Source organism: Cydia strobilella, chromosome 8 (genome assembly GCF_947568885.1).
Source record: "Cydia strobilella chromosome 8, ilCydStro3.1, whole genome shotgun sequence".
In the NCBI taxonomy this organism is placed as follows: Eukaryota; Metazoa; Arthropoda; class Insecta; order Lepidoptera; family Tortricidae; genus Cydia; species Cydia strobilella.
This window is the reverse complement of record NC_086048.1, coordinates 12,686,623-12,699,969: the sequence shown is the minus strand read 5'-3', so window position 1 is coordinate 12,699,969 and position 13,347 is coordinate 12,686,623. Positions and strand designations below refer to the sequence as shown.

Below are 13,347 nucleotides of genomic sequence, written 5' to 3'. Positions count from 1 at the left end.
AACTGTAACTTGGTAAGTAGAGAAATTGGTAATACTTGTCGCTGAACTAGGTGATACCTACGTCACACCACTCATACCTATTCATAAATACGCTCAACTACTTGCCACTTGTGTTGTCGAACAACCTTCACCAAGATTGATGTGTACGTTGCCGACTAACAATGCACACATGCATTAACGACGTCATTCGAATTCACATACAATTCCAGGTAGTACCTACTCATCTGCTTGCATTTTTCTACTAGACTGGCCACGTTATGTAAATAATCGATCCTTTGAATAATATTCTCATAAACACCTTATTAACAGCAATTACTACACATCATCAGGGTCAAAAACTTTTTTCTATGAGTTAGGGTTATCTTTTCTGTAGATATCATTAAATAAATGGACTATAAATCCTGATTATCTTGCGTCACTCGTATAGGCATGATGTATTTCTGTTGCCGCTATAACAACAAGTGCTAAAAAGTACGGAACCCTCGGTGGGCGTTTCCGACTCGCACTTGTCCGGTTTTTCTTAAAAGTTGTGTTATGAAAGCCTTAAAGTTTACCCAAATCGTTAACTGTCATATTATCCACAGGAAATACGCCTGTTTTCCCGAAAGTTTCTAACACATCAATGTCAGAAGTTTTACCAAAATTTCGCTATCGGATATGAGGATTCTAGGTTCGTTAATTTTGTCATACCTACAACTCGCATATCACTATTGGTGATATCCGAGTTGTATGCCACAAAATTATAGCTGCAAGTAGTGTTGTAGGAATTGCTCTTATCAGTAAATAAGAATGCAGTTCATCAATCTGCATGAAAACTGTCAATATAATATATACGTAAACATCAGTCTTACCAGTCGCTCTACTATCCCTTCGTTAGCTGGCTATACATAGTTGCAACTGCATCGCAATCTGCGGTCAGCACTTGTACTCGTATCCTGATCTAGAAATATCTGTTTTGAAACCTAACCGAGCTTTGGTCACGTTTACGGTTTCATATTATTTAACGTCGGTTATTGTTTTGCGCAAACTGTGACTAACTACGTCTCTTCTACATTGGCGATAGTCTATTATTAATTTATTATTTATATTCGATGATTCATGTACTTATACATGACTTTTATCTAACAAATCAAATAAAATTGGATATGTCTAAAATTAAATCGTTGTCAAAATGTTCTTATCTATACGGCTACTACCAGTTTTGACATTCGCTTGATATTCGCTCACGTCTACGTAAATTACTTTCTATAGGTACATCTCGCTTGCACTAATATACGAGTACGAGCGAGATGCATAGAAAATAAGGTACCTACGTAGACGTGAGCGAATATGTCAATGTCAAAACTGGTGGTAGCGGTACTATTATACACTAACGTGACACTCAGTTTCAGTAAAGCATTTGTCATCTATTTCCTAAAAGGACGACCAAAGCATCTGGCTAATGTACATCGGGCAGACGAAAACAAATTTGTTATCAATTATTATCAAACCGCCTACCATCTGATCTTCCAACTCGACTTAGAACAGGCAGGGTTATTATGATTTAAAAAGTTCAGTTCTGATTCATCTATATTTTGCCGGTGTGGTTCGTCCGTTCAGTTGTTCGCGGTTTTTATTACATGATTGTCGTCCGTCTTGCAGTCTGCAATTACGTCGTTGCTTCGAGCATGCAGTAGCCTTGCTAAGCTGCCACGTTTACAGCTATCATAAAATACTAGGTTGTCACGTATTCCCTACAGAACACAATACCAGCCAATAATATTATTTAAATGCCAGAATTTTATAATACATAATTGAAAAACAAAATAACATCCATTACATGAATGCCGGTCAAACATCAGTCAATGGTTCATCCCACATCCCGACATTATTTTTGTGACGAACATTTTGTTTACATATAAGTATTAAAGTTTTTTGCGAAATGTGTGTATTGACTCCTAAGTCCTTAAGTTCCAGTCGAAGCAGCATTTAAATATTTTGGTACCAGGACACTGAATGTTAGTGTTTGTTCTAAGCGACACTACATTAACTTTATCTCAATGCTACGAATAAACGCATGCATGTTTACCCTACATAATTACATATATTCCCTATTATGTTGCAATACTTGAAATGCACACTTCTCAGTCTTCCGAGCAACTGTATCTAATTATAAACATTTCTTATATCCGATTCCGGACTAAATGGTAGTGTTGCAATACCTCAGGTTTCACGCGCGTTCGATTGTCGGCCAATTTGCCCTTCCTTCCGCAATAGATTGCCGTGGCGGATTGTTCAATCAAATCTCTATTAGCAACTGGTGATTAACGAGTTTCCTTTATTTGACGTTCAATAAATCCCTTGGCAATTTGATGATAGACTTAAATACTTAAATTAGAGAGCTAAACGTTTCAAATAGAAAAATAAGAAAGACTTGAGGATGGGACAACTTCTTAGAACTTGGATTCTAAGAAGTTGTCCCATTGTATTAGTGTATGAAAACGCGCGAGTTACAATACATTATATTTTTATAATGTATTGTAACTCACGCGTTTATATCTTTGAAGTTCATTCTAAAAGCATCATGGCGACATTGGATCGATAGAATTATAGAGATTGCCACAAATCTTTTATTTAGTGGCTATCGAACACTTTATCGTCGAAAGTAAAAATCAAGTAGGCGTGCATATTGCATCTCATTTGTTTACAAGATATGTATATGGGTAAACGTACTAAAGATTTAGAACCACCATTTTAATCAGTAGAACGGCGTTAAACTATTACAGCAGGTTATAGGAGATATCAAATTAATTTTGGTCTGATTGAAATTCTTATGTAATCGTATACTTGATACTTAAATCAAGCGGTGTTCTCGTAGATTCCATATCAACGAAAATAAATTCCGTCTGTGTTCCGTTGTGCGTGGCTCAACCTCCTTTACTCTCCTCGTGGAAGCTTGCTCGACGTTTTTGATCAATTTTAATTATTTTGTAGATTTAGTACTTCGAGACCTAATCAGTTAATATATTTCTTACAAGTTTCAATTCAATTACTTTAAAACCGCTAGGCGTTCTATTCTACATGTAGAGGTAATACGTCTATTGCCTTAAGTACCTTCAACTTATTAATTACTATGCAGGACTACTCATTAATCATATTTATACCTTTTAAGCCTTTTAAGGTGTGCCCAGATGGACCAGAATGCATCTGATGCATATTTAATCGGCGTTGTACAGTTAGGGTTACGATTTTACGAGTCTGCATTTACATGGCATTAGCCACTCGGACCGGTTAAGATTAACCTGTTCTGAAGTTCCTAGAGGTTATGCTTCAAGTCGAAGGCTTGTTTCAGGTCCATTTAATTGCTGGTAACAACTGTTATTTACTGACTACTTCAAATCGTGTTTGTTTTTGCAGTGCGTTCATAAATACAATGGTAAGTAAGTAAGTAAGTAAATCTTTATTGCAAACCATGGTATGTACATAGATGTTACAAAATATGTAAAGTTTCACATGGACCCCGGTGGGGTGTAGCAATTTTTCTTATAACTAGCTTAATGGTATTAGTGTATGAAAATCTAGAATCATTACACGCCTAAAAAATCTAAAATTCTCTGACTTAAGGCACAGATTAATAAATAGTTACCTTAAGGATAAGTTGTGTGTGGATTGTTTCAGACGTGTGTTTCTAAACAACGACTAACGAGACAGGGAATTCTTAACTTTGCCAATATCTTGTTAAGGGGCCCACTGATTACCAGTCCGCCTGCAGTCTCTGGCCTTATCGGGCGGCCTGCCGTCCTAGGCCAATCCACACACATAAGCGATTATTGCCTGCCGGCAATGGCCTGCTGCCACCTTTGCGAATTGCGACTACAGACTAGCAGTTGAGAGACGTCAGTATTCCGCCGTACGGCCGCCCGCCGGCAACGGAAGTTTGACAGGGCCCTATAAATTGACAGTTCGCCGGATGATATCAGCTTGGCAGTTAATCGCAACAGGCCACACAGTTCTATTTCAGACCACGGACTGTCCGGCCGATATCTGTCGGCGCTGACCGGAATCGTCAAGCGGCCACACACTATCGGTTCGTGTTAGCCGTCAAGCCGAAACCTGAACGAGAGCTGTTAGTGTGTCGCCTTTTGCGATTAACTGACTGGTAATCAGTGGGCCCCTTAAAATTCCAAATAGATACATTCATATCTATCTCAGTTTGGGATGTCACCGGTTGTCAAAATACCTATAATTAGAAATCAGCATATTTCTGACGCATACTTCCGCAGTTGTTAAGCCCTCTATTTGGCGTGTTTTTGGGCAAGCCGACGGGAGTCGAGTTTCATGAACACCCCGCCTCTGCAAGCAGGTTACCGTTACATAGCGTGCGCGTAACGCATATAGCCGCGTATACGCAATCAATTTTGTATGGACGCCCGAGTAACCCACTTGACCGGCCGTTTCCCTCTCTTTAATATCTAGTTGTTTTATTTAGTAAAAAAGTTTATGAAATACCGGTACAGACAAACTTAACGCTTCATATAGGCTCGACCATTTTTTTGTAGCTCTGCCTTGTTATGGATAACCTTGGAATTAAGGTACTCTTATCTATTCTACACTTCCCCTTTTTAGGGTTCCGTACCCAAAGGGTAAAATCGGGACCCTATTACTAAGACTCCGCTGTCCGTCTGTCCGTCTGTCTGTCTGTCACCAGGCTGTATCTCATGAACCGTGATAGCTAGACAGTTGAAATTTTCACAGATGATGTATTTCTGTTGCCGCTATAACAACAAATACTAAAAAGTACGGAACCCTCGGTGGGCGAGTCCGACTCGCACTTGTCCGGTTTTTAAGTACCTATTAGAATCCGCATATATAGACGTCGAAGGGAAGTGACAAACACGTCATACTAATCGGATGTCGTGTAAAGCACACACAACACAACACATGTAAATTACTTTCTTTTGTTTTGTTATTTTTTCGAAATTAATCTCAAATTCCTTTGTGAGAGATGAGTTTTAGAGTTTGACCAAGAGAAGTCTGCAACGATTTTGATAGCACACGCAGTGCAAGTGTTATTTATACGTCATAATTTCATAGAAGTTGGACGTTTAAAATAACATGCACTGCGTTGTTTTATCAAAATCGTTGCAGACTTATCTTGATCTAACTCTATTAATCTTGTACCAATTATCAACTTGTCACAGATAATCAAAACTAAAACAACTTACACGCCACGCACGCACTAAACGTCCTCGCAGACGTGGACGAAAGACGTGGGGACGGCCACGAAAACCAGCGAATGATAGACTGGATTTATTTATTTCATAATATTAAATTACATTATAAATTATTTTAACTTAATCTATACGAATTTATATTATGATCGTCACTTATTATATACAAATGTCAATACAGATAAAAATTCAATAAATGTTGGGAAATAAATATACGATGTCAATAATAGCATGGTTACCTAGGTATCTCGTAATGGTCGTCAAATTATAGTACAATGCATTACTTACAATATAAGAATAGGTAAGCAATATCATATCATATAATTAATTAAATTTTGATTGGTCAAAAAAGAGTAGAACAAGTGAAAGAGTTTGTGTATCTGGGAACATTATTCACTAGGAACGGTAAGCATGATAAAGATATTGAAAGGAGAGTGAGTGCTGGAAATCGCGTGAATGGGGCACTTAACGCTTTTATGAGCAGCCAGAAGGTGTCGCAAAAGGCACGGTTGGCTGTGCATAGAGGGGTGCTGGTGCCTACACTTATGTATGGTAGCGAAAGTTGGGTATGGCAGAAGAGGCATCAGAGCCAAGTGAATGCAGTGGACATGAGAGCGTTGAGAAGTGTGTGTGGTGTGAGATTACAAGATAGAATTAGGAACAGTGTGATAAGGGAAAAGTGTGGACTGAGCGAAGATGTAGTGACAAAAATTGAGAAAGGTATGTTGAGATGGTTTGGACACGTGGAAAGAATGAGTGAAAGAAGGCTAACAAAGAGAGTGTATAAGGGAGAGGTAGAAACGGGAGTTGGAAGGCGCAGACCTCGGCGGACTTTCTCTGATCAGATCGGGGAAATCCTGAAGAAAGGCCAGGTCAAGAGCACCCTAAACCGGCGAGCGTGTATGAGGAATGTTATGAAAGTGAAGGAAGCGAAAGAGGTATGTCAGGATCGTAGCAAGTGGAAATCCGTGGTCTCTGCCTACCCCTCCGGGAAATAGGCGTGATTATATGTATGTATGTATGTAATTAAATCTATTGATAATATTAGACGTCATTTCCATATATTATTTTACAGAATATAATGGATTATCCAATAAAAAGGATCTCAATTGGCGTTCAAATGCTTCGTCAGATGGTTCTGTTCGCAACGTTGTAGGTAGACGCTCATAAAACGTTGGCCCTGTCACCCTCGGATTTTTAACTGAAAGTGCCATGCGACGCGGCACTGTGCCGTAGTCTCAGATCGGAGTTGTTTACCCGCAACCTCGATACATTTGAACTTATGTAAATTATTTCTCACAAACATTGTTATTTGGAATATGTATAGGGAGAAGTGTCATGATGCCATTTTGTTTAAAAAGTTCTTTACACGGATGTCGGGCTTGGACTCCGGCCAGTAATCGAATCGCTCGCTTCTGGAGTATTAAAACTCGCTTTGCATCGGTAGAATTTCCCCAAATTAACGTACCATATGAGATTAGAGAGTGGAAATGGGAAAAATATACAGTTTTTAGTGCTTTTCTCGATATAAGTGGCTGCAGTTTTTTAAAATAATGTAAGTATAACCGGACATAATTCCATGAAAATAGAATTTATAGGTCATACTAAGCAATTTTGTCACTATAAGTGAAGTCATTATATCCCACTTGGTCACAAATAATTTTATATGAAAACCAAACTTCGCACAGTAATTACGTCATAGTAAGCGGTTAGTCAATATAAGCGCAGTCATAATAAACGGATTCGACTGTAACTGTTTTATTTATACTTACATAAGTTTATTATAAGTTATCAAATTACCCCGACTATTTTTTTGGCAGTCACAAATCGCTATCTTAGTCCACAATATTAAACTATACCTAAGTAATATACTAACGCACACTATTTACCTAGAAATAAACAACTTTCATTATACTCGCTGTAAAATTTCGTAATCATTACAAGATTAGGCCACTTAACAATAACAACCAATTAATTCAATAACGCCTAAAAAAGTTCGCGTCATGCAATTACAGTGCAAATTACTGCAAAATGCACATCGCGTTAATTTAACAGGTCCAGTCTGACCGATAGAAGACTGTCTATTGATCCGCTTTAACACGATTATTGAATGATCAAAGACTGAACTGAAACGTGCGTGGTATGAACAGCTGCAAAAGTGCATGAACTCATTATGAAAAGTATGAATGAAATTCATTCGTAAAGTGGCCATGCACTTTTGCACATCCATTTCGCGCGTGGTGCAGTTACTACATTTCAGATAGTAGCAAATGTAGCAATAGAAGAACTTGGCTATAGCGATATGGCACTGACTTATTTTTTCTGTATTGTTGTTATTTACATATCAAAAAAGAGTTTCAACGTGATGCTGATACTTTTTTAATGAGCATTGCAACTGGGGTAGTGAATGTTTCATCAAAAATTCAAAACCCAGCGTGAAATAAAAAGTAAACAAACTTACTTTCACATTTATTTTACTATAGATACCTACTATCTATTACGGTTAATGGAAGCGGGCAGAATCGTAAATTGATTTATTGTGTGTTTATTGTATTTCAAAACGACGGTTGGTTGATACTGTTGATAGCCGTGAAACTATAATGTCTAACGTCTAATAGCTCTTACGTCAAAACGTCTGGCCGTAATTTGACAGTATGAATGAAGTTTTTCTATGAATCCTGGGGCCTAGGAAAGATGACAGTCGTATATCGACAAACGCCTATCGAAGAGTAAAATGTACTGGGATCATTTGCATACATTTAATAAATAAATAAATATAAATAAATATTATAGGACATTATTCTTACACAGATGGACTAAGTCCCACGGTAAGCCCAAGGAGGCTTGTGTTATGGGTACTCAGACAACGATATACATAATATATAAATACTTAAATACATAGAAAACACCCATGACTCAGGAACAAATATCTGTGCTCATCACACAAATAAATGCCCTTACCGGGATTCGAACCCAGGACCATCGGCTTCACAGGCAGGGTCACTACCCACTAGGCCAGACCGGTCGTCAAATTTCCACTCCAATATACCATTTTTAGGGTTCCGTACCCAAAGGGTAAAAACGGGACCCTATTACTATGACTCCGCTGTCTGTCTGTCCGTCTGTCACCAGATACAGATAGTTTATTCTTAACGCCAAGTTACACATCACAGGACGTATCTCATGAACCGTGATAGCTAGACAGTTGAAATTTTCACAGATATATATAACAACAAATACTAAAAATAGAAATATTTAAGTGGGGCTCCCATACAACAAACGTGATTTTTTTGCTGTTTTTTGCGTAATTGTACGGAACCCTTCGTGCGCGAGTCCGACTCGCACTTGGCCGGTTTTTTTTACACAGGACTTCCAGGACGGGACGGGTTCGTATATTAAATTAAAATTGCATGTAACTTCCTAACCGACTTCACCTGCACAATGCACATCCTATGATATTCACACCTAGATCTTAATCTCTGTAATCCAAACTAAACCCTAATTATACCACAACAAGTCGCATAACACCTTCAAGGTGGCTTTAATTGATGCTCAGGTAGAAACAATAGGTGTAACCAGAGGCCTCGGTCAAAGACAATCGAAAACGAAAGGAAACGTCGGCGGATGTGACGTCACTTGTTGAGGCTTCTGAAGACCTCACGTGATCAGAATTATGGAGTTGGAGATCTATGGTTAACTTCCCTTAACACTTATAAGTACTTCCGTATTTAAAACCTGATTAAAACATAAAATCACACAAACAACAATCTAGATCAAACAAAATATCTTACTAAATGAAATAATCAGCTGGCGTGACATTGTTCATAACTCATAACTAACCATATCAAATATAAACTAGGAAAAGGAAGTAATACATTTACGTTTCGGCTATAGGTAGCTACATATTTGCTATGTCACCGGCTGCCAAAATATTGAATTGGAAATTGGAATTGTCACTGAAGCAAAATTAATATTATTCACTTTCATTTGTACTTATTGCTAGTTACCTATAGTTTATATTAACGCGTCACCCTCAGATATTATTAAATCTGTGTTTATTATTATTTAGGATGTACTGACTCAAACTTCCTGCCTCCGCGTAAATGAATGCTAAATCAACATTATTATTACTACGATAAAATAATAATGACGTTATAATTAATTCATGAACTCGGTTTAGTTTTTTCTCTTTTCTCATTGTCTGGACGAGTGTTTGTATTGTGGTTTGAGGTTTCTTACTATACTATAATACTCCTATACGGAATATTATTGCAATTCTACCCTCTTACCCCTTACTAGTTTACTGATTTGAATTATGGTCATCAAGTACCTATTGACAAATCGTAATACTTCTCTGACGGTATAAATTTAGTAACTAATTTGATTCTTCATGAATGACGTGTTTAGTGTCCGATGATCACTGCATAACACGGTCAATGACACAGGGACATTAACATGCGACGTACGTTATCATTTTGTTATGTTATGGACGTTATGGTATCCTATCCTAGGACATACATAATATTTATTATTTGTATAAAATATGAAAAAATACTGCAATAAAAAGTTTGGTAAGTCAATAAAGCGAATCAAAAAATAAATATCCTTTACCTACATCTAAACTGCAAATAAATGAATTTTAAGCAAAGGTTGAGGGGTGTTAATAAGAAAAAAAAATTTAAGCAAACTCAACAAATCCCAAATATAATTTTTTCTACTCGTCGAGTATAATCTGTGTATTACAACTTCACATGCAACACTATAACCTTACTTTTCAACGTTGGTTAGTCTATGGCACTTCCGACTCAAGCATAAGAATTTTATCGATACGGTTTAGTCAATTATAAAAATTTTGAAAATAGAACTTCATACATTTCGAGGAGACTCGATTCAATGCATCTGCTTTGTGATTGGTTGGCCAACAAAAACATTTTATTTTATGTTGTAGTAGAAACAATTGCTTCATAAGTCAGAAACGCGCATGTGACACCCTTCATATAGCAACATCCATACCCTACGAAAACCGCTTAGCGTTGCTTGTTAGTCTCCATAGGCTACGGTGGCCTAAATCGAGAAAAAATTGTCTTAAAATTGAATTTAGCAAGGAGCAGGTACCAGGGCCTCATAAGTTACGAGGAGGTGTCGTTGACCAACCCGCCGGGGGCGCCGAGCCGGCCGGGGCGCGTACGAGTATGAAGGTATCGCGGGCTGCGGCAGCTCGCGTATCCTGTATACTTTTGGTTTGTTTACCTATATGATTCTACTAGTTGAAAGTATTATTTTTTTGTCTCGTAGAAAAAGTATTGTATACAATAGTGATTCAAGCTTTTTAATCTCGTACCTTAACTTGAGCAACTCAGCAAGCTTCGTTGCTTAAACACGGTACTCGACTGAAAAGCTCTATTATATAACGATTGTATAAAATACTATTATAATTTTAAGATAAACAGTTTAGAAGTTATTTAAGAAAATAGGTAAAACATTACCAATTCTTTCCCCCCTTCCCCAGTCATGTTCTTTAACCAATCTACAGTCAAGCGTGAGTCAAAGTTACGAAAAAAACATTGTTTAAAATCGTGTGATGTATCGTGTAAATCGTGTTTTTCTTTTAAAAAAACGTAATTTTTTCCAAATTGCACTTTACGGATCGTCCTTCACAATCACAAGACACTTTAAGATACAAAGTAGACCCCGTCTTTATTCCTCCCCGTTTTCCTGTTTGCCCACCTAATAATCTTCGATCTCGCCTTGACATTGGCCGTCGGATCGAATTTAATCATTCATGCAAATGACCGCCTCATGTGTATTCGTATCTTCGTAATCTGTATTCCTCGTGCTTTACGTTCGTCCATTCATTATACTTTCACCAGAGACACACCAAAAACAGATCGATTTTTATAATTTTGACGTGAATGAAATTAACTAAACGAATTACATCTATTATTGTCTTGGTGACGTTCATGTGGATTATCTGAAACATTGTGAATCTGATAGGTATGTATGTATGTATGTATAAACTCTTTATTGTACAAAGACATAGAACACAAATATGGCACAGAAATAGGCAGTACAAAGGCGAACTTATCCCTTTAAGGTTTACCTGTTAACAGATTTATTTATAATTTTTTTTTCCTGTTTGTCCCACACTGTTAGAAATTCTTTAGTAGGTATGTACGATTTCACGGTATGAGAGGAAGGTATTGTTTTAGAACAGCTACAAATATTTTTACTCCCTCTTTAAACACCTCTCGTGCATAAGCTTTTAAGTCATAACTTTACTAATAATCTTTAATCCGTAATTTTATTTATGTTCGCGTAATTTTAAATACACGTAACTTTTATTGCTGTTGCACTTACATTTGTGCCAGGTTAACATGCACTCGAGGCGGTAGATTTACAAAATCGCGTGTGTCCAAATCTTTCATAATACGCCTACTGACTACTGAAAAGTGGGAGTTTGAAATTGGAATAAAAAAGTATTACACCTATATATGTACGTCTGTTTCAATATCGCATTTAGTACGACATATTGTTTAATACGATAAAAATAATGGTGTTGTTTATTCTACTAGTTACACAATACACAATTATCATTATGAAGAAAAATATGTTTTGATTTTGGATACCTATGTGATAGATAACTATTTCAATTTAATACAACTATCATAATCACTTTTTTTTAGATGCACAAATAAGTTTTTAAAGTTAATAGTACATCACTATAGACGCCGGGAAATGAAGGGTTGCATATAGGGATACGCGGCCGGCAATCCCGTTTCGCCGAGATTTGTATAGTGCTTCTCTCAAACTTGCAATGAAATAAAAATATGATGATGATTGTTTTATGTCCTAATGTGATTCAGCGCGTGGGGTATCAAAGAGGAACAAAAATTTGATTATTTTTGCGCTACGACGCACGGTTAAGGAGATACAGCCCTATAACGATTTCTTTTTTTTCTTTTTCACCAGGAAAAGTTATTTAGTCATTCAGAAATCTTTATAATTTTCGTTCCCCTTTAATACCCCAAACACAAAAAGAAAAAAAAAGCGTAATGGCAGTGTCATAACATAACGAACCAAAATTATTGCTTGTAGGTTTTTTTTATGGTTGAATGCCAAGACGTGTCACCGCACAATTTGACATTTAAATAAAGTTGCTTTATAGGCCTAGGTGTGTAAGGCTGTATAAAATTTCTTTACATATCATCTTCACTCATTGCACCGGATACGTAGGTATTTCAAGTAAGTCATATAAACATTAAAAACATTTCATTGCAAGTTTGAGATAATTAAACTTTTCATACGCTCAATTTGCTATCTAACGCTCAGTTTTAATCAAAAGAAAGTTCGCCTAAATAATCTAGACATTCTCAAATCTCAAGTGCAAATTTCACCGTTCGTCGCATTTTATCAAGTACGCCATTCTCGTTTAGATGTAAAGATCTTTTATAACCGGTTTGAATGCAGCCTGATGCCTATGTGTCATCCCAGGCGGGTATTATGATGAAAACTATTTCATAATACTCATGACTATTCATGACTCGTCATGTGATCCTGAATACCGTTTGAAAGGATTTTTCTTTGTATATATTATAAGAATAACGCTATTGATGTCTCATTGAATGTATGTTTTTATCGAACAATTTTAAAAATTAAGTTATCTAAAGTCTTTAGAAAATGCATTTTAATTTTCTTGCATCCTTGATACTTCGGTCAAATTTTGTCGGAGCTTACAAAAAACATACTGTACTTTAATTATTCGGAGCATAAAAAATAGATAAACTAACAATTACCTTCTGTTTTTCTTAATAATTATAAATGAACTAATAATCAAAACAATGTTCCATCTGAAGCACAAACTAACTTTGTTGTTTTTTATTTAATTTTACTGTATGACCAACCAAGATATTTCAATGACCCATAAACATGTAGATAACTTTTAATTAGTTCTTCTAATTATACAACATCGCATTTTATTGATATAACTTTGTTTTGATATTTCTCGCATGAATCATTTCATTTGCAGCCATTACTGACAAAACTATGGGAAAAGGTAGCTCGGATTATTTTATGACGATTATGGCAATTAAGTTGCATGTTAATTTTCATAACTATGGATATGCTCCTGTTTTGTGGG

At 36.6% G+C, this 13,347-nt stretch overlaps 1 protein-coding gene across 2 annotated transcripts in view; it reads left to right on the top strand.

Moving 5' to 3' along the window:
* The window catches only part of LOC134743665 (myc box-dependent-interacting protein 1), a 66,664-nt gene that overhangs the window by 39,598 nt on the left and 13,719 nt on the right, over positions 1-13,347 (top strand). The window lies entirely within an intron of this gene.